Source organism: Vicia villosa, unplaced genomic scaffold (genome assembly GCF_029867415.1).
Source record: "Vicia villosa cultivar HV-30 ecotype Madison, WI unplaced genomic scaffold, Vvil1.0 ctg.001730F_1_1, whole genome shotgun sequence".
Lineage (NCBI taxonomy): Eukaryota > Viridiplantae > Streptophyta > Magnoliopsida > Fabales > Fabaceae > Vicia > Vicia villosa.
The window spans coordinates 406,517-432,411 of record NW_026705711.1 but is presented as its reverse complement, the minus strand read 5'-3'; the positions used below and the strand labels follow the sequence as shown (position 1 = coordinate 432,411).

At 44.1% G+C, this 25,895-nt stretch overlaps 2 pseudogenes; one reads left to right on the top strand and one right to left on the bottom strand.

Moving 5' to 3' along the window:
• Positions 1–12,911: 12,911 nt before the first annotated feature.
• On the bottom strand, positions 12,912–15,504 carry LOC131636430 (NADH dehydrogenase [ubiquinone] iron-sulfur protein 2-like; annotated as a pseudogene).
• Positions 15,300–16,481, top strand: LOC131636429 (uncharacterized; annotated as a pseudogene).
• The last annotated feature ends 9,414 nt before the right edge of the window (positions 16,482–25,895 follow it).

Below are 25,895 nucleotides of genomic sequence, written 5' to 3'. Positions count from 1 at the left end.
AACTCTGGGTTGAGTGGGAAGACAAAGAGATAACCGTCAACTCTGGGTTGAGTGGGAATAAGAAAAAGATCAACTCTGGGTTGAATAAAAGAAAGGATAACCTTCAACTCTGGGTTGAGAGGAGAATAAGAGAAAGATCAACTCTGGGTTGAATAAAAGAAAAGATAACCGTCAACTCTGGGTTGAGAGGGGAACTAAGAATCAAAATATCCGTCAACTCTGGGTGAGAGGGAAAAGATACTTAACTCGGAGTTAAAAGATGAAGGGAAAATCAACTCTGGGTTGAACACAAAAACATCAACTCTGGGTCGAAGAAAGATGAACATGATTGACTTTGGGAGATGACACCACAATGGTAACTCTGAGTGATCCAGTGGAATATCAATTGATTGCTTGTAGAGATCTCATCTGATGAGTAACTTGGCTTATGCTTCATATGCAAATGTTTGATTTATTTGTGCACTTCTGGAGATGCGATGCAATGAATTCTATATGCAGTATACTGATTGATCTGTCAAGGTTTCTGCTTTGTATGGTGTAGATTAGATGGAGTTCTGAACTCTGCTTGATTCAAGGTGGGGTGGATGCCCCTGCTTTGTTGATGATCGGATCATGCGGGTGAAATGATAATGAAAATGCAATGATATGCATGATGATTGTATGATTATGAGTGCAATGATTGTCTCCAAGATACCAGGAGTGGATGGAGTATGCCCTTGTGGAAGGTTGTTGCTTGAAGGACAACACTTGTGAGGGTGAGGTGTTTAGTTTGACTCCTCGACACTTGTCTTGATATCTGACACTTGCTTGGGGATGGAAGAAAGAATTGTCACTAGCTTGCCCCAGCTTGTATGACCTTTTGAGATAGAATTTTGACATGCTTGAATCATGGAGATGTGCAATGGTCTGCCCCAGTGCGGATGAAGGGACGAATGCCCCAGATTGGAAGGAACTCTTTCACCAGATGGGTGCTTTAGAGACTTGCTTTGTGGATGACCAATCTTTGCCCTTGTAAGATTACTCGATTGGAATTTCAATGTTGGACTTTCATTGGTATCAAGTACTTAATTTCTGATTAGAGACAATTCTGTTTTGAAAAAGATAATGTGAATGCAATGCACATGTTAATCTCAAAGAAAAAGTTTTATTTGTCAAAATGTTGTACTGATACTAACACAAATGACACAGCAACATTAGGAGTCGGTTTGACATGATTTTACAGTTTGTATGCTTTTGGAACGAACCCTGCTTCAATTAGGACTTTTGAGGGTTGTAACGTGGCCGGGTTCATGGTTTGAGAAACAAAGGATAAAGGCTCAAGTTCTACTTAACCCACCCCTTCTTCGTGATGTTCTCCAGTCCTACGTTCAATTAGCTTGACACGAGTATTCACCTTTCAGGAAGGATTGTGATGGATGAGGATCCTTTTATGGCTTTGATGGAGGTGGCAGCCACCCTTTGATGCTTTCGTTGATGATCACAATAACTTGTTCCTTGGAGGATTTTTGTTCTTTTGCTTTTGACTTTTGCTTTCCCTAACTTTTGCCTGGACAGAAAGTTTCTTTTGACTTTGATTTTTGTTGTCCAGCGGGATATGCCTAAGTCATTTGCTTCAAAGCTTTTCTTTTTGACTTAGCGGGCTATTGCTTCTTTCTTTTTTATCACGATTTGATATTTTCTTTCATTCTCTTTTTGCCTCGTTCGGGAACAAGTTGCATGACTTTTGTGATTGACTTGATGAAAAGGTTGTGACTGCCCTCTTCTTAGTGAATGGGAGACATCCATTGTGGATTGTGCTCTTTTGTTGTGGGATATGAGATATGATTGATCCTCTGATGGAATACTTGAAAGTCGAACGCTCGGTCGCACTAACTGAAGTCTACCCTGCCCCTGGTTAAAATTGAGGGTTTTGTATTTTTTTGAAAAGAAACTACTACTCCTTAGGCTCAAAGGGGTTGACGAAGGTTTCACTCCCTTATAACTCCAGTGTGTAGGAATTGAAATAATGCCTGTACATCGTCAGCAGGATCTTTGTTCCAAAAGCATACAATTAGTGGTTCACGTGTTTTTGATTTTTCATCATTCTCCTTTTTTAGTTGCTTAAGACAAATGAATGAAGTATTAATGAACATAATGACAAAGATGAATATGATTTGAGAAAAACATGTATATTACATTATTTTTATTTATTCAAACAGAATGAGTTTCTTACATTGAGAAGTACTTGATAACAACAAAAGTAATACAGTTGAAAATACTTGAGAAGTCTAAACAATGGCAAGATTAGCCTTATTCTGATGCAAATGAGATGTTCTCTGACAAACACAAAGTCTCCAGGCTCCTTTGGTGGAAGGTACCCCTATGAGGAGGTATGGGGTTTTCTGATAGTAGCTTGATCTTGTTTGTAATCCCCCATGATTCTTTGTCTGTGAGCTCTTGTCAGATATCGGTGTGGAGGAATCGTCTTGACTGATCTGATGGAGAGGAAGAGTGGTAAGAGTCTTGGTAACCATGAATGCATATGCATGAATGCAAAGATGTTAATGAAGATGCAAATGTATTAGGATCAAGGATCAAGGCTTCTTGGACAACAACTTCTCATGGCTAATAAGATATGGTCGAATCCTCCAGATTCAGAGGTTCGACGTTGCTTTCTGGATAAATAGCTTGGGCATAAGTCAAAGATGGTCAAACCCTCCAGATTCAGAGGTTCGACGTTGATTCTGATAGATAACTGATGTAGAACTTCTGTATAAGTCAAATGTCCCAGGATCAAAGGTTCGACGCCCTTTTTTGAATACCAGAATATCAAGCACCATGAGAACAGACCAAATAAAGGTCCGACCTCAAATATGATGAGCCAATGGTATGTAGGAGCCAAGGTTTCCTGTCCCACCCCAAACTCACGGGTATGAATTCTAGACACGGACAGGTGGTCCCTAATGGTCACTAGGGTCTACAGTTCCCATGGGGTACAAAGTGTTTGAGGCAACAAGCGTGCCAGACACAGTGTTCCATGAAAGAACCTCGCCCAGCTGTGGTACCTCATATTGAACTCATCCATAGCAAGCGCTACGGTAGTCAACATGAGCATCCACGCTAATCCTATGTGTCACTTGGCCTGGGTAGTGGGCCTTTTACCTCATACAAACCCCCACCTGCAAAACAGAACAGAAGACCCCAAGGAACACAGAATATAATCCATATGCATGAGGTGCAAACAGAAATAAACATGATATGCAGGCAAAGAATAAGCATGCAAACATATATACAAGGTATAGACATAAAAACAAGTAAACACCCAGTAAATAAACAAACAAACGTAGGCTAGGATCGACTTGCTTAGGTATCCCCAGCAGAGTCGCCAGCTGTCGCACGCTCGCGAAAAATGAACAGAGTCGCCACCAATATATTTATCCCAAAGAGGGAAAGGAATATCAGAAAACCTAGAATAAGGATAAGAGAAGGTCTTGCGACCAGAGATCAAGGTACGGGAGTCGGTTACGCAAGGGGAAGGTGCTAGCACCCCTCACGCCCATCGTACTCGATGGTATCCACCTATGTTTGTTGCTATCTAAAGGGTGTATAAATCTAAGGCTTAATCACTAAGGGAATGCATGCAAATGAAAGAAAAGAAACACGGGGAAAATAAGGATTAAATAGTTGTGCTCGCTTAGGCCCCGCGACCTAATGCCTACGTATCCTTTTCAGGAATCAGAGCGCCGTAGTTCGGCTCTTTAGTTTTTGTTTGTTTTTGTGTTTTTTAGTGGACGAAGTTACATTCACACTCCGCTGCTCGACCTCTGGAGTCTTAAGCTGGGAATGGAGCGGAAATAACATGTCCGATTAAAGAATGCCTCGGAGGCGAGATAGAGAAGAGAGTTTGAGCGTTTCGAGGAAATCCCTTAAGCAAGGGAAACTCGAGTTACTCTTTGGTTTGTGTTTTTTAGAGGTTGGGAACTTACGCCTGAATGGAACCCTTAAGCAAGGGAGCTCCAAGCACTCGAACATCCCTTAAGCAAGAGAAGTTACAAGCTTCCATTCCCTTTTTATTAGTCAAAGTATTTATTAGTCATTTTTTATGAGTTTTCTTGGTATTTTTTATGGGAAATTTATTTGGATATTGTTAGGTGTTTTAAAGTTGAAAAGGAAAAGAAACTAGCCTAAGTATGAAGGGAATTTCTACCTAATGTTATCATGGTTTCTACCTAAGGTTAGGAATAAAAGAAACATGAAAATTAAAGGTCACAATTAGAAGTCAATAGTGAGTAACACAATGGTACAAAATTATACACAAGTATGAAGTAGCAATTCAAAAACATAGTACAAAATGAATTAAAAATACTACTATTTTTTATATTGATTTTTATGAAGGAAATTGAATTACAAATCAAGTAAAGACTAAAACAAATAGCCTAAAACTACTATTTTTGTGATTATTCTTTTTATGTCAAAAATTATGTCAAAGTCTAAAAATGAATATGAGCAAAGTAGTGTTTTTATTTACTAATAGAAAAAAATCTAATTAAACCTAATCAAAACTAATGGAAACAGGGATGTGAATTGAAAATGGAGGTCTGAATATCAGAGCGCAGGGCCCAGTGGGAAAGGCCCAGAAGAGTTTTTTTTGTTCAAGGATTCAATTGCAAAAACGAAATATGGGCTCTGTGAGGGTGATGAATAGCAATCCGGCCCAGATTATTTGTGTGTTTGATCCATTTATTATTCTTTTCAGATTTTATTCAATTAATATTATTATACAATAAAAGTTAAAAGGAAATAATAAAAAATGATTAACAAGATTAATAGAAAAAGGGAAAATGGATTGGGAATTAGGGTTCGTACCTTACGACCCTTCGCCTTCCCCGGATTCAACTCCTTCACTCTCGTTCTCTCCGTCGAACGGCGGCGGCGGCGACGGTCTTTTCGTTTAGCTCCGATTGAAGCACCACGGTGAATCAACAGTGTATACTCTCTCAGCCTCAATTCGAACCAGATGTTTTCGATTGCGTCTCTCTGCTACACTCGAATCTCACTCTCTCGATTCAAGCTCTCGGTCCCTTCCTCTCAATCTCGTCTTCGACTCGTTCTTTGCAATGTTCTTGATGATGATGTGCGATTGACATAGAGATAGGATTCGAAATTGGTGAGTGAAGGTTGTTGAAGATTGCTGACGAAGCGGATTCGGTGATGTACGGTGATGCTGATGACGATCGAAGATTGAAGAATTTGTTCTGAGGTTAGTCACCAGGTTCATCTTCTGTTATGATCTTCTCTTTCTTATGATAATTTTCTTCTTCTTTTTCTTTTCTGTTTTTGCGACACCAGAAAGATGATGATGAAAGTGTGATGAAGATTGGAGAGGGTCTGAAGATTGAATAAGTGAAGAGAATTATGGAGAATCTGTGTGATTTGAAGGTTAGAGAATGAAGCTTGATGGTGATGAAGGTGAATTGTGGAGAAGGTTAAGAAGCTGAGTGAAGATGGAAAAGATGATGAATGGTGATATTGAAAATGGAAGAGTGGAAGAGAGGTGGTGAAGATGATGATTTCTGGAGAAAATGGTGGAGGGGCTTGAATGAAGGAGGAGTTGAGTTTATATAGAGATTTCTCGAGGTTAGTTCCTCTGAATTTTTCTGTTATTTTCTGTTATAGATGGTTAGAATTGGTTAAAAGTTGGTTAGAAGGTTTAGAGTGGTGGTTATGGATTCTGTTATCTTCGGTTAGGTTTAGGAAAAAGTTTGTTATAACAGTTAGGAATTGTTAGAAATATGGTTACAAGTCTGTTAGAGAAAATAGAAAGGGGTTAGTTAGAGGGTTGTTAAGTTAGTTATATATTTGGAAAGTTGTTATGGCAGTTAGAGGTTAGGGACTGAATGGTTAAGAAACAGTTAGGAGTTGGAACTGTTAAGAGTTGTATGTGTTGAACACACTGCAGGATTTAGGTGAGGGATTTTTGTAGTGTTTTGGTGGATATATGAACTGACAGATTTGCTGAATAGTTATGTGGCTGCTGTTTATGAATGTATGGAGTTGCTTGATTTTTTGTATGGAATTGTATGAATGTGTGGCTGCAAGATTTTATTTGATTTTGTATTGTATGTGGGCTGAACTGGTTTTATTCTTTGCTTGCAGGGTCGATTTATGCATTGGTTCATAAAGCACAGTTTGATGGTTAAAACAATTAGGATTTTGTTAGGGGATGATGGTTAAAACAGTTAGGAAGAGGTTTAGAAATAGGTTAATTCTGATAGAAATAGTTAATAGTTATGAATAATTTTGCTTTTGCTGTTGATTTGCAGGTGGTATTGGCTGTACCTTGGAATATGGGGAACAAAGATGATGCATTTGAAGTCAGTTCTGTAGAAAGATCAGAATGAAGATGAAGTGGATCTAGATAGCATGAGCCAAAGCATAACCTGTTAACTTAGATGTATTTTTTAATGTCATATTTGTAATGAGAATTGTAGTTTGAAACTTGTTTTGAAATAGACTATTTCTCTCCTCCTTTTTAGTGTACAAATGTCTTCTGGTTTTGGATTATATTTGGACCTTATAATGAATCTTGAAGAGAATTCCTTTCACTTTTGTACAATCTGAATCTTTAAATATTCTTCTCACTTTGCAACTTCCAAACATAAGTGAACTTCAAGATAAAAGTCCCAAAAGACTCAAGAAGGGTTTTGGTCAAGGGCAACCAATTCGAAAGTCAACACTTTAATAAATTCTCCAAACATGAAACAAAACCACGTTTGTTATCCAATTCTCGCAAATATTCCAAAGTGACAGACTTGTGACCCAAGTAACAACACGAATTAATCCTTGTCTAATGAATAAGCCCAAATGCCGAGCCCAAGACTAAACTCTGGAAATTCAACTGGAAACCACAATGATTCATGAGAACACATGCTAAGAACAAGCCTTTATAGTAAACCAACCCTAATCTAGTGTAGCCCTTGATTACATATGTACATCGATCCAGTGAACTTCAGATTACTTGTTAATGCATGATGATATGATGACATAATGAAAATGCAGATGAACTGAGAAACATAAGCCAGTTAGCGATTAAATTAATAGGCAAATTTTGGGGTGCAACAAGCTTGTAGCGACATTTGAGAGTCGTTCAGAGCTCCCTCTTCTCTAGAACTTCCATAGGAGTCCGCTCGTCGTCATACCGGGCTTAGGAGAGGATGTTAACAGTGACGAGTCTCTCCCGCGTCTGCTCCGGTTGGCGCTGTGATAGCAGGCCTTGAATTTAGGTACGGGAAAAAGTCATGCCTTACTTTCTTCCGGAGGATATAATGTGAAAGGCTTCACATATGATAGAACTCTTAAAGGGAGAGCGTCATTACTTTTCGGATAAGATATCTTTCTAGAGGTCAAGTCTCTTGGAGAGATAAAATTTAATTTCTTGACTCTTGTGAGTAAAGGCATTGAGCTTCTTACTCTCATTTTTGCAGAGTTATGAGACTGTCTCCTACCGAATTCTGTCGATGGAAAATCCTCTAGCGTCTAACTCTTCCTCAAGAGTCCTTCAGACTCAGGCAAACTCAAGCCGGAAGAGCCTCTTATATTATAGGCCCTGCAAGACCGCGTCTACCTCCTTCTTAGATAAAGGCATAGAGTAATGGCAAGATCAGCCTAAGGAACTATCCATTGCTCGGCTACAATTGCTCGCGCGGGTCTAGGTCTATTTGCCAGAAAGAGTTCTCAAACATCACAGCACTTCTTCCCCGACGGCTAAAAGTAAGCCGCTAGTTAAACTTAACGCGGGAAGCGCAACCTGGCTTTAGGGAAGCCGGTAGGCTATTCTTTATTCTAGGAGAGACTTTCGATTCCTTCCGCCTCAAGTACGTTCCAGTTTCTGCCTGCAAAGGTCTTTTGTCTGCTAGGACCATCTCAATCTCATTCCAAAAGACTAAGAATGAAGCGAGGCAACTAGCCTGTCTCTACCTAGTAAGGCATTGTACGCCACCAAAAAGCACTAACCTTGCAGATAAGAATATCAAACTCGAAAATAAAGTCCTGCTTGCACCGGTCGACTACAAGGCATGGGCCTTGCTGCAGGCGTGGTAATCTTAGCAAGAGGGCTGAACGTCTCCTCATAATCCTGTCCATATTTCATAGTGAACCTCTTTGCCACTAAGCGAGCATCGGGCCTACCTTTGTGGGTCTCTCAACTGTCTGTGGGTATCGCGAGAATACGAATACTTTGTAACCTTGTCTTGGATTTACGCCTACAACCAGATGCCTTTTTTGTGTAATGGAGTAATCATTCTCTTTGAGAAGTTAGTCTATGGCCTTGTAAGGATTATAGCGTCTTCGGGGATTAGAAGAGCTCAAGGATTAGGCCTCTGTCGGGCAGCTTGTCCACAGAAGTCTCAGTTCAACATCTTAATGAACCAGGTCGTTAAGGATGTTGAGGGGCCCGTGAAGGTTATATTTGAAATGACGACAAATGTGAATTATTTTTGTGTGCGTGGTAACCCGATGGAATGGCATTTTCTAGGAGTTCGAGAATGGGGGCTCTGACAGTTATCTCGAAGTAATACAAATCTGTCAACTTGAAAGGTGGGGCACTAGCCGCCAGAAAGGGGAAGTAAACGCATTTCGAAATCGGCTTATAGAAGGTAAGGGAAGCCCTTCTATATTCAATTCAACCGTAAGGTATAGTATGATGGCACGACTTGTTGCTTATTTCCGTCCGTCTAATCGGCTTGGCCTATCGACCCTAAAAATCTCATCAAGCTCTCACTCTTTCAGGCTCAATGGTTCAATGTTCGCTAATGTCCGAAAGAATTAGAATACCCCTGTAATTAAAAAGCAGCGTAAAGAGCTGAACTTTCTTAAGTCTCTTCCCCGGCGGGTCCGAGACTTCTATATGAAAACTCTCTTAAAGCTATTGAAATGTACGATCGGGCAGTCAAATAGGCATATAGTCTTGACTCTGGCTTTACTATATGATATATAGCCCTACTTTCCCGCTTTTATTTGGCGTTTTTATTCTGGCATTAATGATTTTCGATCCGCCTTGCCAAGATCCATTCAAGTAGATTTAAGGGTCTTCCCTTTTTTATTATAGCACGCACAGGCCCTACCTAATGGTTTTTGAACTGACCGAAAGTCCTGCTTAAGGAGTGGCCTTAACGGATCTATACCTCTGGCCTTCTCCCTTTGTTAGAGATGCCTCTTCAGTCTATTGCTCAACGGCCTATGGCTTCTAGAGTAGAGAGAATTCCTAGAGCCTTTCCAGACCAGATAAAGTCCTTCTATCCAGGTTTAAGCTATGGCTTCGATTAATAAATTATCTTCCCGGCTATAAAGAAAGTCTTAGGCCCTCCCCTTACTCTAAGGTCAAAGTCTTTACCGGTACAGAGAAGAGATAAGAACTATTGTTCGCTCGTACGTATCAGTCTATTAGATATTCTTTTTTTCCCTAATCATGTTCCAAAAGGTCCCAGTACCTACTTTAGTCATCTATCATTCTTCTTCCTTTCTTGCTATACGCAATTTATTTTTTATCCCTGGTACAAAGAATGGAAGCAGTAAAGCTCGTGAAAGAAAGTTAATTTTCTGCACTGATAAAAGGGCATTTTTTTTCAGTAGTTGTATTACTTGAGTTATTTTTTCAGTACTTTACCAATGTGATCTAGGGAAGACAAGTCTTTGATATCAATTGGATCAGTATCCACCCATACATCTCCGTGATATACTGGTATCCTCTTGGTCCCCTGCTTAATCCCAAGCCTGACATCTCTTTCTTGATGATGTTAAGAGTGTGCCAATCAATCCGGAAGTTGGCTTCCACCGCTACCTGTTCTGTACGAGATGGATCTGCGTACTGTGACTCAAACCATTCTGGACTGACCAGGTTTTTCGCCGGTCCCTTGTACTTTAGTACATTGGTGCTATCTTTTGCGATGTAGAAATAGTGCTAAAAAGTCTCCTTTCATGACTCTGTCCTCTAGCTTAAACTTACCTAAGACAGAAGAAGAAATAACTTCTTTAGGCCAAGCACAACTGAGTCTGTGTCCGTGTAGTAGCAGTCCTCTATTGAGATATAAGGTTACATATATATCCTAGCTGAGGTTGTGATCGCAGCAGCTAGTTGTACAACAGAGTTTTGGTTCAAAAAATCTGAGCCCATCTTGGTATTGCGGCTGCGAAGTCTTCTCGCTAAGCATATCAGCGAATATAAACTCACTATTCCTGGGCCCAACCTCGAAATGGCCAAGGCTTTATAATCGGGTATAACTCGGAAGCCGGCTTGCGCTAAGTCTATACCTCTGGCAGGCATCGCAGCTCTTAGCATGTGCTATGCAATCTGACAGGACCGTAGGCCAGTAGTGGCCGTGTCTCCGGATCAACCAACGCATCTTCACAAACCCATGTGCCCCACTTAGGGGAGTCCATTTTTTTGAGCTAACTAGAAGCTTAGAGTAGAGCGCTAGCGTGCACACTTCTGTTAATGTGCTTCACTGATCGATGGAATCTTTTTTACATTGATTAGTCGGACCAAACGGAGAGATCAATGCTACTCATTCTGATCTCAGCTGCTTTGTATCTTTATCGGGTACACCCCATACATACAAAGACTGGAGGAAGCTACTTCGCCAATGGTACTTCTTCCTTCTTCAAGCTCTTCCTCGCTGTCAAACTACTTATATCTTTCAGGTGTAGAGAGTCTTAAGCAGCAAGCATGAGTGAACAGAGACTGCTATAACCATGTCCCTAGTTTTTAGTAGGCGTGGGAAGATAATTTATTGATTGTTTAGTTTAAAGTCAAGCAATAAATTTCCAAGAATAGTTTTGCAGGGAAAGCAAAAGAAGAAATAAAAAGGATCGAGACAGGAACCTTACTCTCTTAGCATAGGCTTTAAGCCCTCATGTCCTATAGGAAGTGGAAGTCATAAATCCTATCCATCTTTTTCTCTAAAAATATATAAATATATAATGAAGAAATCATATCGTGCTTATATTTTAGGATCCTCTAAATCCTCAGACACCGAGACTATGGGGAATCCATCAAGGTTTTTGGCTCGCAATAAAGCTAGGGTCCTGATCGAGCAACTAGCAGTCCTATCTATCCACCTCTCCAGACACAATATCTTGAGTACCTATGATGGTGACCACATCTGCTGGCATGTGATGTTTGGACATAAAATCGAGTCCTTGTGAATGGGCAGAGCCAGGTGCTCTTATTTTACGACGGTAGGGACGATTGCTTCCATTACTGACCAGAAAGACACCAAATTCTCCTTTAGGTGCTTCAACTGAGGTATAGGTAGAAGGAGCTGGTACGGAAAAACCTTCTGTATAAAGTTCGAAATGGTGAATTGAGGTAGAGTAGACCGATGATCCTGTAGTCATTTGGCCGGCTATTGAAAGAAAAAGCTTGCATCTGCTCTCCCTATTCGTTAATCTAATAGGTCCGATCTCTCTCCAAACCTAACGTGATAGTTTCCCATCATAGGGCTTTCTATCTATAGATTTAGCCATTACCAAGGAGCTAATTCGTTCAGCACTCAGTTGACTGCTTATATAGATAAGGCGGAGCGTCCTTGGCTCAGCATTATAGCACATAGGGCTTCGGCGCTACTACGGCGCTTCGAGTTAGCGAAGCGCTGTAGTAGCGCCTCGCTATGAGAATCTAGCTTCGCTAACGCTCGGCTAAGTCTTTAACCTTTGCGCGTTCGCTTTCTCAGTAGCAAAAGCGCTTCTCTTTGCCCCTTAAGTAGAAGGACAAGAAAGATATTTTTTGTTTAATTGCTCCCGCTTCCTCGCATCTGCGCTCGTCAAGCCAACTTACCTTTTTGGGAGGTTAAACTGCGGTTGAAGCGGACATTTCGAAATGACAGCTTTGAAGATTTATATATTCTTATACGGTCACGGTTATCCCGGACTGCGTTCTGGAAAAAGTGGCCTACTTGAAATGAAAGAAAGGGCGAGCACTCTTGTGTTTCAACCCCACTATCACTATACTTTTAATTGTTGTGGGGCACTGTGTACTTACAGCCTTTACGATAAGCAAGTGAATGGGGCCGGTGCATGGCGAACGGAACAGTTCATCAAGCCATTTCTCGCCTCAAACCCCTAAACTAAATAGGAAGAGGGGTACTTCACAAAAAGGGGGTAATTGCTTCGCACCTAACTGTGATAGCCCTCTCGATACCTTATTGCAGCTTTGTTAGTAGTGGCCGTGGCCGCTTTCCCATCGCTAGAGCCTTTTCCCAGTGCGCGGAGACCCAACGAGGAGGGTGTTAGTGGTTTATCATTGGGTCAATAATGCTAATCCCTCTTTATTTTTGTGCTACTCCTAGGGCGGGAAGAAGATAAGAAAACGCGAAGCGTTCTATTGGTTTCCCAACTTGTTGCTTCTAAAGGCTGCCCTCTCTCGGCTGGATGTTGGTCCAGCCTACTACGAGGATCCCGTATCCAGCTACCCAATCTAAAAAACGGTAAAAAAAAGGCCTTGTCTAGGTTGGAGCTATGAAGCTTACCTTATTATGATGTATGAAAAGGCCTTTCCTTCACGGGCTTACTTAGTGCTTGTGCTAAGGAGCAAGAAAACGGATGCGCTAAGGTTGAAGCTCGACCCAAACAAGCAACGGCGAGCCCCTATCAGAGAAAGCCTTGGTAAAGCGCGCTAGCGCGCTTGACTTGGAGGTTCGCGCATCCTCTTGCTGGGAGAGGGGCTAATGCCACTCGACTGGTTGGAGAGGGGTGAAGTTAGAGTCAGGGGAATGGGCTTTTTCAGCTGGTGCGCTAATGCGCACTTCCGTTTTCCCTTTACTAGTAGGGGGTCCCGTGGTTCCTATGCCGCCGCGTTTCCCGGTCCTTTTCTTTTAGTGCTTCGACCCGAAGCGATAGCTTCTAGCTAGTTCAGTAGATAAGATGGCCGCGCTCCAGCTCACTCAAGAATGGGATGGCAGTGGTCCGCCGGCAAGCTCGTTCTGATCTTGGACGCAGTACATTGGAATCCTGAAGCACCACCACGAACGCTACCGCGCGTTCGCCTGCGGTGCGGTAAGGCACCACCCTGTTGTGCCAGCAGCCAACTCCGGCGTGTCAGCTTAGTTATCCTCATCAAGCCACTTACTTGATGTCTAGCTTGCCAACTGGTAGACGGTTCCTTTTCCCCCAGATCAATGAAGAAGGGAGAAGTCAGTTGATTCTTCTGAAGAACGGGAAGCGAAGTGCTATGCCGGGGCGAGGGGACGGGAAAAGAAACGGCTCCGAAGAAAGAAATTGAGATTCCCAATGCTTCTCCACGCCCAACGAGATGCGCCAACCTCGGGATGCTTTACTCCTAACCCCACTAGGTTCCGAGACGGAGCTTAACCTGAGTCTCGGTTAAGAACGGCGATGATCTACGTTTCACACGGCGCACGATTCCATGGATAGTTTCATTCGACATCGTGATGGAGGACATAACTTACGATCATCGGCTTTTATCATGCCACTAGGCATTTTATTAGGACATTGGAAAATTATCCGCAGACTTTGTCGCATCTCTTCAATACGGATACAGTAACGATCATAGCGATCTCCTCTGGTACCTACAGGTACGTCAGGATCCGATTGGTCATGAACATCGTAAGGTGCTGCTCTTCGCGAATCCCAGCATACCCCTGGTTGGGATGGGTAGGCCCACCACTTCACTTTCACTTAGGCCTGGGCCAAGTCAGTGGGGGGACCCTGTCGGGCTCCTCCCCCCCCCCAAAAAAGACAAACTGTACATGATAGTTTCCCTTCATACGGCTCGAATCATTCTCAGATGCCCCGAGAGGCATCCTTTCCTTGTTTGTTGGGTTGCGCGCAAACGAGCACTGGCCGCAACAGCAGGGAACTATGACCAATAGAGTCAGACACTTAGCTAAATCCGCACGCAAAAGGAATGTGGTTCTGGTTGAGGCTTTCTTTCCTTTATTAGTCTTGGGGGCGCGGGACGTTCGCGGAGTCCGGGCCTTCCGTACCACCACAAGACTGGTCGTTCTTGGGCGGATCCCGCTCCTAAACATAAGGGATAGGGGGGCCTATCATATCAAAAGGGTTGTAAAAAGATAACCCGGCTACCTATTTCATTCGACGTTCCGCCTGCCCGATTCGACCTACTTTTTGATAACAAGAAGGCGGCGAGCTGATCTGCTTTGATCAAGGAAAAAGCCCAGTCAGCCACCAACTCGGTGCAGGTCACGTGACCTACAGCTCGGCCTTTGCTTTTTGAGACTTCCTCTACCCACATCTCTATGTGCCCGCAACACTTCCATATGGAGAAAGATAGGCTTACCATGTTCCATCAATAGCACCTAACCTATGCCGATTTTGGCGGGCTGTGCTCCACCCCGGTGAACTCATGCGGTTCCGACGTGCCCCGAGGCCAGAGGCGAATCCATTCACGGTTCGTAGGACCAACACCATTCGAAGGTGGGTGGCCCGCCCCGCCTAGAACAGTCATGTTTGACTGGGCTTACACACATTCGCTCACTTACGCTGTCCCCCCTCAGCTCACCTAGCCCCGGGCCTTTTGCTCTTCTAACGTAAGCTCCAAGGCTTCACACCAAGTCTTCACTGACAGAATATGCATGCTTAAGTAGGGTCAGGCAGAACCGTTGTTGCTTGATGGGAACTCCCCCCATATTGCTATCAATGTCTTCATGTCGCACGACCTCTTAACATTACACCACTGAATCCCCAATCCTTTGCTTGCTGTGCAGTGACAGTACCAATATCCACTAATCGTTGTTTCCAGATACGGTTGCCGGTTGACATCTCTTCTAATTCGTCGATACGAGAAGCAAATTGTTGGGTGAAGGAATCAATATCTCGACATAAGCCAAGAGGCAGATCTTGTGCCACTCCACCTGGTCGTATGAAACTGGCATGCATCCTGGCTCCCGAGACTCTTTCATAGAATTCCAACAATTTCTCCCGCTCCTCAAAAGCCCACATGGACGGAGTTGATGCTCCCACATCCATAGCATGAGTAGTTAAAGCAAGTGAATGATTTGAAATTCGAGTTATTTCACGGAATAACACTCGTATATATTGAGCTCGTAATGGTACCTCGCAATTCAAAAGTCTCTCTACGGCTGAAGAATGAGCGTGTTCTTGGGCCATCGTAGAAACATAGGTAGGGTCGACGACGGAACGAAGAACTCACCCTAGATACAGCTTTTTCGTACACGTTCACTTGCATCACATACACAAGTGCTCTCTGAACCGTGCAATAAGGTCACCCATAACACGACTCTCCCACTTGAGTGACCTTAGCCCCAGGCAGGCCATGCTATTCAATGATATTGGAAAAATGGCAGCGTAACGTAACAGTATTGAAAGCTGGTCGCCTTTTTAGGGAGGGAAAGCCTTTCAATAGGAGCCCTACTTCCCTCTTTGCGACCTCATCACTTCAAAGCGCAAACCCATTTCTTTCTGAGTCACCGGGCGGAGCGCACCTTTGGTACTTTGCTTATAGCTTTTTGATGTTATGCAATAGACGGGAGGCTTAGCTCAGGACCCCCCTGCTTGCAGAAATGAATGGATCAGAGGGGGGAGGGGGGCTGGGTTCTATTTCCGGGCCGGGCGGGAGGTGAAGGCCATAAGATAAGATTGCCCTCCCGGTAAGGAAGAGAGGAAAAGGGTGCTGTCATCTATCTCGACCAGTTTCCCGAGACGTTGAAAATCCAGACCAGCTCAGAGAATCACTGGCGCTATTTAGCCCTTCGTTTCGCCATTCGAAGTACTACCTCTGCCTTCCCTTTTTGTAACATACCCAGGCGCCCTCCTTTCCAATCACTAAGAAAAAAAAACCAATCAAAGCCCTATCTAAGTAAAGCTTCGTCTGTTATTTTCCCGGCCCCTGGGGAGTTTACTCAACCCATTCCCCAGTCTTCCGCACTGCTCAAGTAAGTGTGCGACTCCGTATGAGGACCTCCTTCCCTTCTGCCCACTCTCTGTTCACACGGTTCTCAAAGCAGAGGAGGAAAGGTGGGCAGCTGGTACCACGAGCCCTCTGTCCTACACATCTATCCAGAAGCAAGTGTAGTTCACCGGTTCCACCGAATGCTCCTATCTATCGGCAAAGATCGTGTGAGTGTGCAGTTATGCTTCGGATGCTTCGCCATAGAATAGATCGACCCAGTTCCTGTTATTTTCCGGTGCACTCGCTTTATATCTCCGACACACAAGGAAGGACGCGGTGGGAAGGAAGCAGCCCTAGCCTCTGTCCGGCCGATCATTCCGCTGGCATCTTGCATTCACGCCTCCGTTTGACTGCCGCTCGGGGATGGAGTTGTAGATACGTTAGTCTTAGCGGATCGTTGGCTCCACCTGTTATCTCCTTCAACGACATGCTGTTGTCGTCGCCATATTCAATATGTCACTTAGTCATCTCTACCTCGCTGCGGGTCAGCACCTCCGAAAGAAACGGAGGACTCCATTCAGTGACTCCGCGATCGCCCTCTAAACGATCAGAATAAGGTAAAGCTTGAAGATAAGTTTTGTACTCTATTAATTTCTCAGTCCCTCTAGTCGGGTGGGCGCCGGCCGGTCTTTCGACCAGATCCCCCTAAAAATCGTACGTGCGGGTCTCCCCGCATGCGGCTCACGCCATTCGAGGTGGCCCAGCCCAGCATTCATTCGCAAATCCTGTAGTGAAATTGAGACTGCTCGACCTCGGAAGCTAATTCGCGTGTAGGCTGCGCTGTCTGTCGTACCGTTGACTCTATCTATTCATTGAATTTACTTTCATTCATTTTTTTTGTTTGATAGGCTTGCTCCCTCTTTTTCCAAGAATTAATGCACTTCCCCTTGACTTCAGAGGGCCTTCTCTAATAAGGGAAAAGCCTTCCATTTCCGTCAAATGACCCGGCCCCCCTGGCTCTTCCACCATCCTGGTTCCCTTTCCTACCTATGCTAAGCTCCCCCGGCACAGGCCTACCACGCTTCGCGCCTGCGGCGTTTTCGCCGGACGGTCTTTGCCAGTAGTCCCATCCTCCCCGCTGGCTGTATGGGCGGGTTGTCCCTCGCTGCTGCGTTCTGTTAGGCTATGGATTACGGGAACAAATGTAGTTGAATGAGACAGCAGGCGGGTTACACGTTCCGCTGTGCCGAGATGTGAGGTGCAGGTGGTGATGATCACCCCGGGGTATGCGCTAGCGCCCTTGACAGGCACTCCAGGACCCGCCAACGCTCATGAAAACCCGGGTCGGTCGGTCCTCCATTCATCTGACTGGAGGTGTGGATAACGAGGCCACCTTCACAACCTTCTCCCTTCTGTCCTTATGTTGTAGTAAGGTAGGGCGGTTCGCTTGAGTTGCTCAACCGCCCCTTAGCCCGGTGCTCGTGACGCGCTACGGGACCTCCACCGTGCCGGGGGACCAAGCAGGGTACAGCTAGCGGCATAGGAGCCGACTCGGCGTCAGCGACTTCGTGCCGCACTGGAGTGATCCAATATGTGGTTCCGCACGTTCCACCACTTCTCCGTTCATTTCCAATACTGATCGTGAAACACCATGAGCAGCAAGATGTTGACGTCCGAAATTCGAAGTGAAATTTTTTATTTGCCCGTTCCTAGTCGTCATGGGAAAAAAGGAAGAAATAAGAAAGATATTATTCCCTAAGAGCTTGTCCAGTACTACCTGTACCAGAAATGCATCTCCTTGCGTGCGAGAGACTTCTATGCCAGCCGCCGGCTCTGTTATGAAAGAAAGCGGCAGACTCATCTTACAGGTGTTCCCTAATGAGGGATTTTAGGGGATTAGGGTTCTCCTTTATCTCCTCCACCCATCCGCGGAGGGTTTCAATATAAATCTCCGCAGATATTTTAAGACCGCGAGACATAATGTTCTCTGTGACACTGGAATAGATTTATTCCATTTCCGGAAAGTGAACGGAAAGCCGCCCTTTCCCCTTCTCACAATATTCCCGAACTTGCTCAAGAATCAATGAATAGCACTTCGAAGTCCCTCAGGGGGATCGGCGTGGGGAACTTCCACCGGTTCTGGACTGGAGCCTGCGGGTTCTGAATGACCTCCCTCTAACGGTGAAAAAAGTGGTTAACCATCTCGAATAAATCCATATCGTCCACCTGAAAAACGTGTCTCAACTACAGCCAACTAACTCCCCTGTTTCCCTATCGAAAAACCAACCCTACTCCATTTGTTCTAGAAATGCTAACCAAGTTACACACTGGGGCCATGGGTCATGAAAGAGGTTGACCCCCATCCCCCTTCACTATGTATGGCCAATGAACTCCTCGCTTTAGTCCGTTCTTTTCCTTCTTAGGGCTCGGGTCGATAGTAGCCGTGGTAGTAATGTCCCGGAGCCCGGCTACCGACCCGAGGCGCTGATCGGGAAAGTAATAAAGGGACGGACGTTAAACGTAATTCTAGAAGGGCGTTACCACAAAAAAAATCCGAGTCTTGGTAGTTTACTTGCTTACTTGTTAGAGTCGGGCAGTTGAAGTGAAAGTTTATTAGACTAGTCCCACTAAGATGGCGGGGAAACTTACTTCCGAGAGAGCTGCTTTCGCCTCGGTAATTACCTAACGAGAGAGAGCCGATGCCAAAGTAGCCCTTTACGCGAGGGAACGCCAGACAGACTGACCTCTGCTAACTAAGTTTTTTTATATAGACTGGAAGCTAGAGAGAGACTATACTAAGGTATAGTGCCGCTACCAGAGAAGGCTGTTTCATGCTAGGCGTCCAGACCTACTACGCCCGAGCCGCATCCCCGGCACACTTGCTATATCCACTAAGGCTTCACATCCCACTTCATCCTACCAACTATACCTTATATAAATAGCCGTTCTATAACAATTCAAGACAACAAGAAAGCAAAATATTTGATCAGACCTTTTCTTATTTTTATTTACATTTCTTTTTCCTTCCATGGAACGGAACCTTATTTGCCTTCGCCTCAGTAGCTGCTTTTTCTTATGGTAAATAAGTATCCGCAGCTCCTCCCCAGAGACTTATGGTGGGTTTCAATAGATCTCTTTTCCACCTAGGTCAAAGGGGTATGCCGCTATGCTACACCGAAGTATGCTCCTAGGTAAGCGACTGCCTTTGGATCCGCCTCTCGAGCACGAGGGTCGTTTTCATAAAAGGCTATCGATCATGAAGGTTTGCCTATGGCTCTGTATCTACCTCTGTCTGCTGGTGCTTCTTTTTTTTTTAGAAGCTAAGCTGCAGGATCAATGGCTTAAACTACTGCTTCTTCAACGCTTCTCCTGCGACTTGTTCTCCTTTCGTCCTTGCTCCTGCACGCACCTAAAGGTATAGTATCTGAACTCTCCTTCTGTTCTTGGGAAAGGGGGCCCAAGGCTCATCCTTATGCTTTCAGTTTTCGAGTTAAAAACTGAGTTGGGGAGACCTGTCAAGCTTTAGGATAGCTATTTTCAAAATATTTTATTGTAATAGAAGCTAAGCTTTTAAACTGAATCGGGTTTGTTGATGGAATCATAGCCGGGCCGAAACTCTTGATCTAATCAATAGAGGGTGAGAACTCAATCAGGAAGGACTGCTAGTCATCACCGAGGGTATGACCAAGGAACTGCTGCTGAGAGCGATAGACTTTCCAACTGAGATGGAGAGAATGCGCTCCTACTCTCTTTCAATCGCCGATGTTAAAACATCGAGGGCGTAGACCCGAGGGGAGGTTGAGTCAGCAGCTAGTTTTGCCGGAATAGGAATAAACGATGCAATTAAATCCGTAGGAGGAAGGTAGAGCAATAGACGGAATGAGTCTTAGTTTCAATATCCTCTGCTCTTGTTGTACTGTTCATGGCATGGTTTGGTGGGACCAAGAATTGCTCTTGTTCCCGGACCGGGAAGTTTGAGCATTGATGCCGGGAATACACACTCTCTTTCTCTTTGAAGGAATCCGCATGGAAGGCTCTCGACCGGGTCGTGGCATTGCTCTGGAGTGGAGCCGGGGAAGGAGCGAAGGGTAGAGGATTTAGCTTTGGCTTTGGTTCGGTTGACCGTATGACTATAGTTTATGTGGTCTTGTTCAAATAGAATAGGTCCCTTTGGGTGCTATCACATAGCCCTAAGCAGGGCAAGGAAGGTCTATACAACAAAGAGATATGCCAATTAGCGGCACACTTACTATAAACCTATTTTTGTTAAATCCTATAACAACTCTTATCTTAGTGACTCTTCTCAAATCTCTTGAGGGAGTGAATGACTCTTGGGTATGGCGGAAGAAGAAAGAATCAGTAATAAATACGACTAGACTTTTAGCTTGAAGGTGGGCTTTAGTCTTTTAACAACCGATCTTGCGACATCAAGTTGTCAATCCGGGCATCGACTTGCCTTTTTTTTAGTATCCCTTTAGAGCAGAGCGTCTTTCCTATCTCTCCAGGCTAGTCTCTTAGATAGCAAGTCAAAGCAGCTAGTTCGAGGGTCAAAGTCTAGCAATAAGCTAGTGCGCTGATGAAAGTCGATAAGGAAAGTCAACTGGTCACTCCACCAGAGAAGAAGGGTTGTTGAGAAGGTAATCAAGGAGTTCCGTCTTCTACGATGTATGCTATGAAACAGGTTCATACTGGAAGAATGGATGGCGCAGGAGTCTTTCTTTGGACTGATGAACTCTGAAACCTAGATTATCCCCTTAGGAAATCGCCTGACAGAGAGAGATGCTCTCTCGCTAGAGAGAAGTGCGGAGTGAAGCTGCTTTTCCGAAGAGAGAGCGTTAGAGAGTAGATGATACGTTCCAAGGGTGAAGCTAACGCTTCCCTGGCCACTAGGGAGTCATCAAGGTATGAGTCCGCTAGCTAATACTGGATCGTCAAAGACCTTCTTCCATTTCTTAATACCTTATGTCTCTCTCCTAAAGGATCCAATCCTACCCGCAACACGGAGAGCTTATCCACTACATCTACTTTTAAGATTCATTTTAAGAGTGATGCGGAGTTAGAAAATGAGTTGACAAGGGAATTGACACCCGGCGTGTTTATAATGGTGGAACCATATGCTACAGTTGGTGAGCTGAAGATAGCAGTGCAGAACGGGATACTTACTTTATTATGGAACAGTTTGTGGTAACTTATATTGAAGACATGGAGGGATGAGGAGGTCTTTTTTGGCACAGTTGAGTCGGGTTCAGCTGAGAGGGAGCATGATAGATTTGGGCACTGATTTGAAGGGGATGAAAATGGAAAGTCTAATGCGAGTCACTCTTTCCGAACTCCCAACTCCAACCAAGCATCCTAGAGGGAGGAAAAAAACCCTCTGTCACCTTATCGGCATCTAGCTCATCTGTCCGCTCTCTATCGTTGGACTTCGTTGCGTTGCTCAATTTTTCTTTCATTGTGAAGTGTTGGACTCTGTTAAAATAGGATTCCTATTGTGTTCCACTCATTTGCTTAACACAAATAAATCGATTATTTTATCATCATCCGACTACTGACGGCTACGAAGGAAGCAGGATTTGCTCCTTTCCTGTTCGCTCGGAAGCCCGCCCGCCCTATCACTAAAAGCCGGAACATGATTGCTTCGGGGAAAGACTTTCTTTCATCTGCTTCACTGTGATAGCGGAATAAAAAACCTGGGTTCACTCCCTCCCCTGTCCCTGTGACCGGTATCCGGTCTTACCTTTTTCCCATATCTATGGGATTGCCTCTTTTATGGCTTCCTGCTGCAACTACTAGGAGACTGGCAGAGTCCGGGGTGAGAGGTTTGATTCAGGGCGTCGGTAGGGCTTGCCTTAGTGAAAAGTAGGAGCCATACCATAGTGAGTCAAGAATAAAGAGTAGAGGTCGGGTACCTCGATCAGAGCAATGGAGAATCAGAGGATGGATGAAAGGCCAAGTAAGACCCCGAGGATAAGGTATCAATCAGAAGAGGAAAGTAGATCAGCCTACTACCAATTAGTTTGTTAGCAAACATAACATCTCGTGGTCAGGAAACAACAACGTATAGAAAGCCAAGAGCCCCTCCCCAATTATAGATCTATCAACCTAAAGAGGAAGCGCTCACAAACTACACAAAAGTTGTCCCTTTTTCTTGCTTTCTTATTCCTCTTTTTCTTTCTTCGGAATTCCCATCATAGTCATTACTGATTGTGCCGACGGGAATAGATCTGATTTATCAGACGATTCTTACTCTTTTCCCTCACTCTCCTCCCTTGCCTCCCCGGAGGAAAGGGAGCAGTTCCCCGAAATCCAACAAGAACCAAATCACCAGCTTCCTGAGCATCCTGGTGATCAAGCACCTCATAAACCAGGACCCTCACCTCAGCAATCCAAAACGTCTCCCTCCATTAGTTCGTCTTCTTGGCCTTTTACTTCGTCTGATTGTTACTTTCTCCGGAATTTTTTGAATGACGAAGTGGGGCCTTCACATATAACCCCCTGGGAGGGAGGAGAAGCCGGACCATCAAAATAAAATGTAAATCCAACAGCGTTCGACCAGGAGGTCTCTTCAGCCCTGAACCGAGGGGACCTGCCCACTTCCAACCAGCAGTCGGCTGTTCAGCCGGCGCATAACACTGGGTGGCACATCAGAGGATGCCGGAACCTGAGGATGACCATTTATATAGGGCCATTGATGCTATCAATATGGCCAGTAAAAACAGCCATGATAGACAGAGCCCACATTATCTTGCAGAAGAAGGAAGGGGATCATTATCGAGGAACCAAAGGATGTGAAGCGTGCGCTCGAGGTGGCTCTCCATGACGACTGGGAGCACGACATCGATGAGCGTCTTGAGCATTTCCATGTACTCAATCGCTACTTTGGCACTGCTCGCTGTTCCATTTGGAACAACTTCATTGACTAACTAAGGGAGTTAGGCTATCACCAGGTTAACTCCCGACATAAGGTCGACTAATATTTTTCATCTCCATTTTTGGTATTCGGGGAATGGATTGTTACTAAAAGGACTTGAATAGAATGAGGAGGACGACAGATAGACTCACGATCTAATAAAGTAAAGTCTTTGATATTGGTTCGAATCCAATTCGTGAGATGACAATGATCTTTAGCTGATCATGCCCATAATAAAGGTTGTTCCAGCCGAAAGATGATCCCAGACATGTCTGACCTACCGTTAGCTTTGCAGTACTCCCACCCAGGTAAGGACGGACAGGTGGCATAGCGCAATCCTCACCGATGTGGTATCTAGTCACAACCCTAATTTTCCACTTTCTTTCCTTGGCTTTCGAACCGTTGATTGATAGCAATGAGACAAAGAGAGAGAGAGAGAAAGATTCCAAGTCACTTTCCTTATTCAAAGGAAGAAGAAGAGCAGATGGATTTTTCTTCTATATAAAATTAAAAAAAACAACCGAATTTCGACTTACCTTAGTATAAAGTCAAGAACGAATTGCCATGACGTTCCAATCCTATCGGTTGATAGTGGAGTTGTGTTGATGGGCAATGATCACCCCTGCAATGTAGTTGGTATTGGTTCGGTCAAAATGCACGACGGTGTGGTGAGAACTGAGGTGCGGCATGTTCCAGACATGTCAAAGAATCTTATCTCTTTGACCACTTTAGATCTCTCTTGGTGGTTGTAAATTTGTTTTATTTTAGGTGATGGTGTTTTGAAGGTTGTGAAGGGTGCTCTAAATGTGATGAAGGCTCATCAGATTGGTAGATTGTATGTGTTGCAAGGGTCTACCGTTACAGGCACAGCTGCTGTATCTTCCTCCATGTCAGATTCAGATGAAACCAGATTATGGCACATGAGGCTGGGACACATGAGTTAGAAAGGCCTGACAATGTTGAGCAATAGAGGTCTTCTTTCTGGTCAGAGTACATCCAAGTTGGAGTTCTGTGATTTCAATAAGTTCTGCAAAGATGAAGGCATTGTTAGACATCTTACAGTCAAGAGGTACTCCGAAACAGAATGATTTGATATAGAGCACTAACACCGTAAATACAGGGTGAATCTCATTGTGCATCTACTGGAGCTCATCGAAAGTCTATCTCCGACTGAATCAATATCTCGTTTTCCCTTTGCTGCCACGGAGAGCGATGTTCCGCCTCTTTCTTAAACTCTCGTTCCAGCAGCTTTGAGTTCAACTGCCTGTCCCCCAGTTAAAGAGGTGAAGGAGTGGAAAGGGGCAAGGCCAATGAACCAGCATCTAATTGAATGGATTCTTGATAACCTGCTTCGCCTTAACCAACCCATCCTACATGAATCAAGAAAGACAGTGGCACTGACCATCTTGATGGAGTAGAAAGAATAATTACTACTAGGCCTGAAGGGAAGCCTAAGAGAATGGGCTACTTATCATACAAGAATCTTACTAGATCGACTACTGACTCGACGGACAAGGAAAGTCAAATCAAAGCTGATACGACTAAAAAATAGAGCAATGGTCCGAATAAATCATGAGAGCTACGCTTTTCTAGCTTAAATTTGCTCGGGACCGAAGAAATGAAGCACTAAGGACTCCGCACAGGCAAAAGAAAAGCTCGGGAAGTATCAGATTAAGCAAACACTCAAACTATCTTAGATGGGCTTGCCTTTGATTCTGATGTCTTTCAAGCTGATTGATAGTTAGATTATATTTCTAACTGGGAAGAAAGTCTTACTCTAAAGTATAAAGTAAGTAAGTCAATTCTATAGGAGAAGAAAAAGAAACTAGGATGGATCTCCGACTGATAAGAAACTTAAACCCCAGCGAATGGCAAAACAACTGCAACTGGTTCGTAGGAGGCTCCCACTATACATATGTAGTTTGTAGGAAGGATAGGATGGCATCAAGACTGCTCGTATGGAGACTTTTTCTCAATTGTAGGAACCTCCGGGAATGTCTTAGTCCTAGTACTTACTGTTAAGAGAATAGCCCTTCGATCCTTATTATTGTGATTTTTGTTTGTTTTATAGTTCGGCTAGCTTGCTGAACCAGTAGAAAAAGATTCGATTCTTCGAACGTACTGATATATAGAGTAGTTAGTATAACGCAGAATCGAGTACTTCTAGTAGAATAATAATAATATACTGTACTTTTTTAAAGGAAAAATATTGTATAGTAATGATGCCGAATCCGTTAGGTTGAGTTAGTAAAGGAGCAACATCTCCTATACATTTCCAAATCCGAATCTGGATTCCCTTGGGTGTTTAGCAAAGAAGATTACGCCTGATGAGTCAACCAAGTTCCGAGAAAAATATGGGTATATTCTGAGCCTTCTCAAGATGCCGTTCACCAAGTACGAGCAGGAGGGAGTTCATACTTTGCTTCAGTTCTATAATCCTTCCCTTCGCTGCTTCACGTTCACCGACTACCTTTTGGTTCCAACATTAGAAGAGTATTCCCTATTTCTTGGCGTTCCTATAAAGAAGGAAGTACCATACTATGGCACCATGAAGGCCCCTGATTCCATTGAAATTGCTAAGGCTCTTTATTTGAGCAAGTCGGTCGTGGAAGCAAATCTCACCAAGAAGGGAGGAGGTCTTGGTTTTTGCATGGAGTTTCTGGTCAAAAGGGGTTGTGAGGCTGCTGAAACAAAGGAATGGGACACATTTAGGGCTATCCTGGCTCTAAGTATCTACGGTATCATGATGTTCTCAAACGTTCCTAACTTTGTTGACATGAATGCAATTCATATGTTCATTCTGCAGAATCCGGTTCCTACACTTTTGGGGGATGTTTATCACTCCATTCATCACAAGAGTAGTCAGAAGGGAGGTTTGGTTAGATTATGTGCTCCGCTGTTATATCGTTGGTTCAGGTCACATTTGCCTGAGCGTGGCGCTTTCGTCGATAATAGGCACACATCTAAGTGGGCTGAGAGGATTATGGGGCTTAGGGCCAAAGATATTGTCTGGCACAACAGATCTTTAGATGACATGGAAGTTATTATGAGTTGCGGAAAGTTCAAAAATGTACCTCTCATGGGTCTTAGAGGTGGAATCAACTATAATCCCGTCCTGGC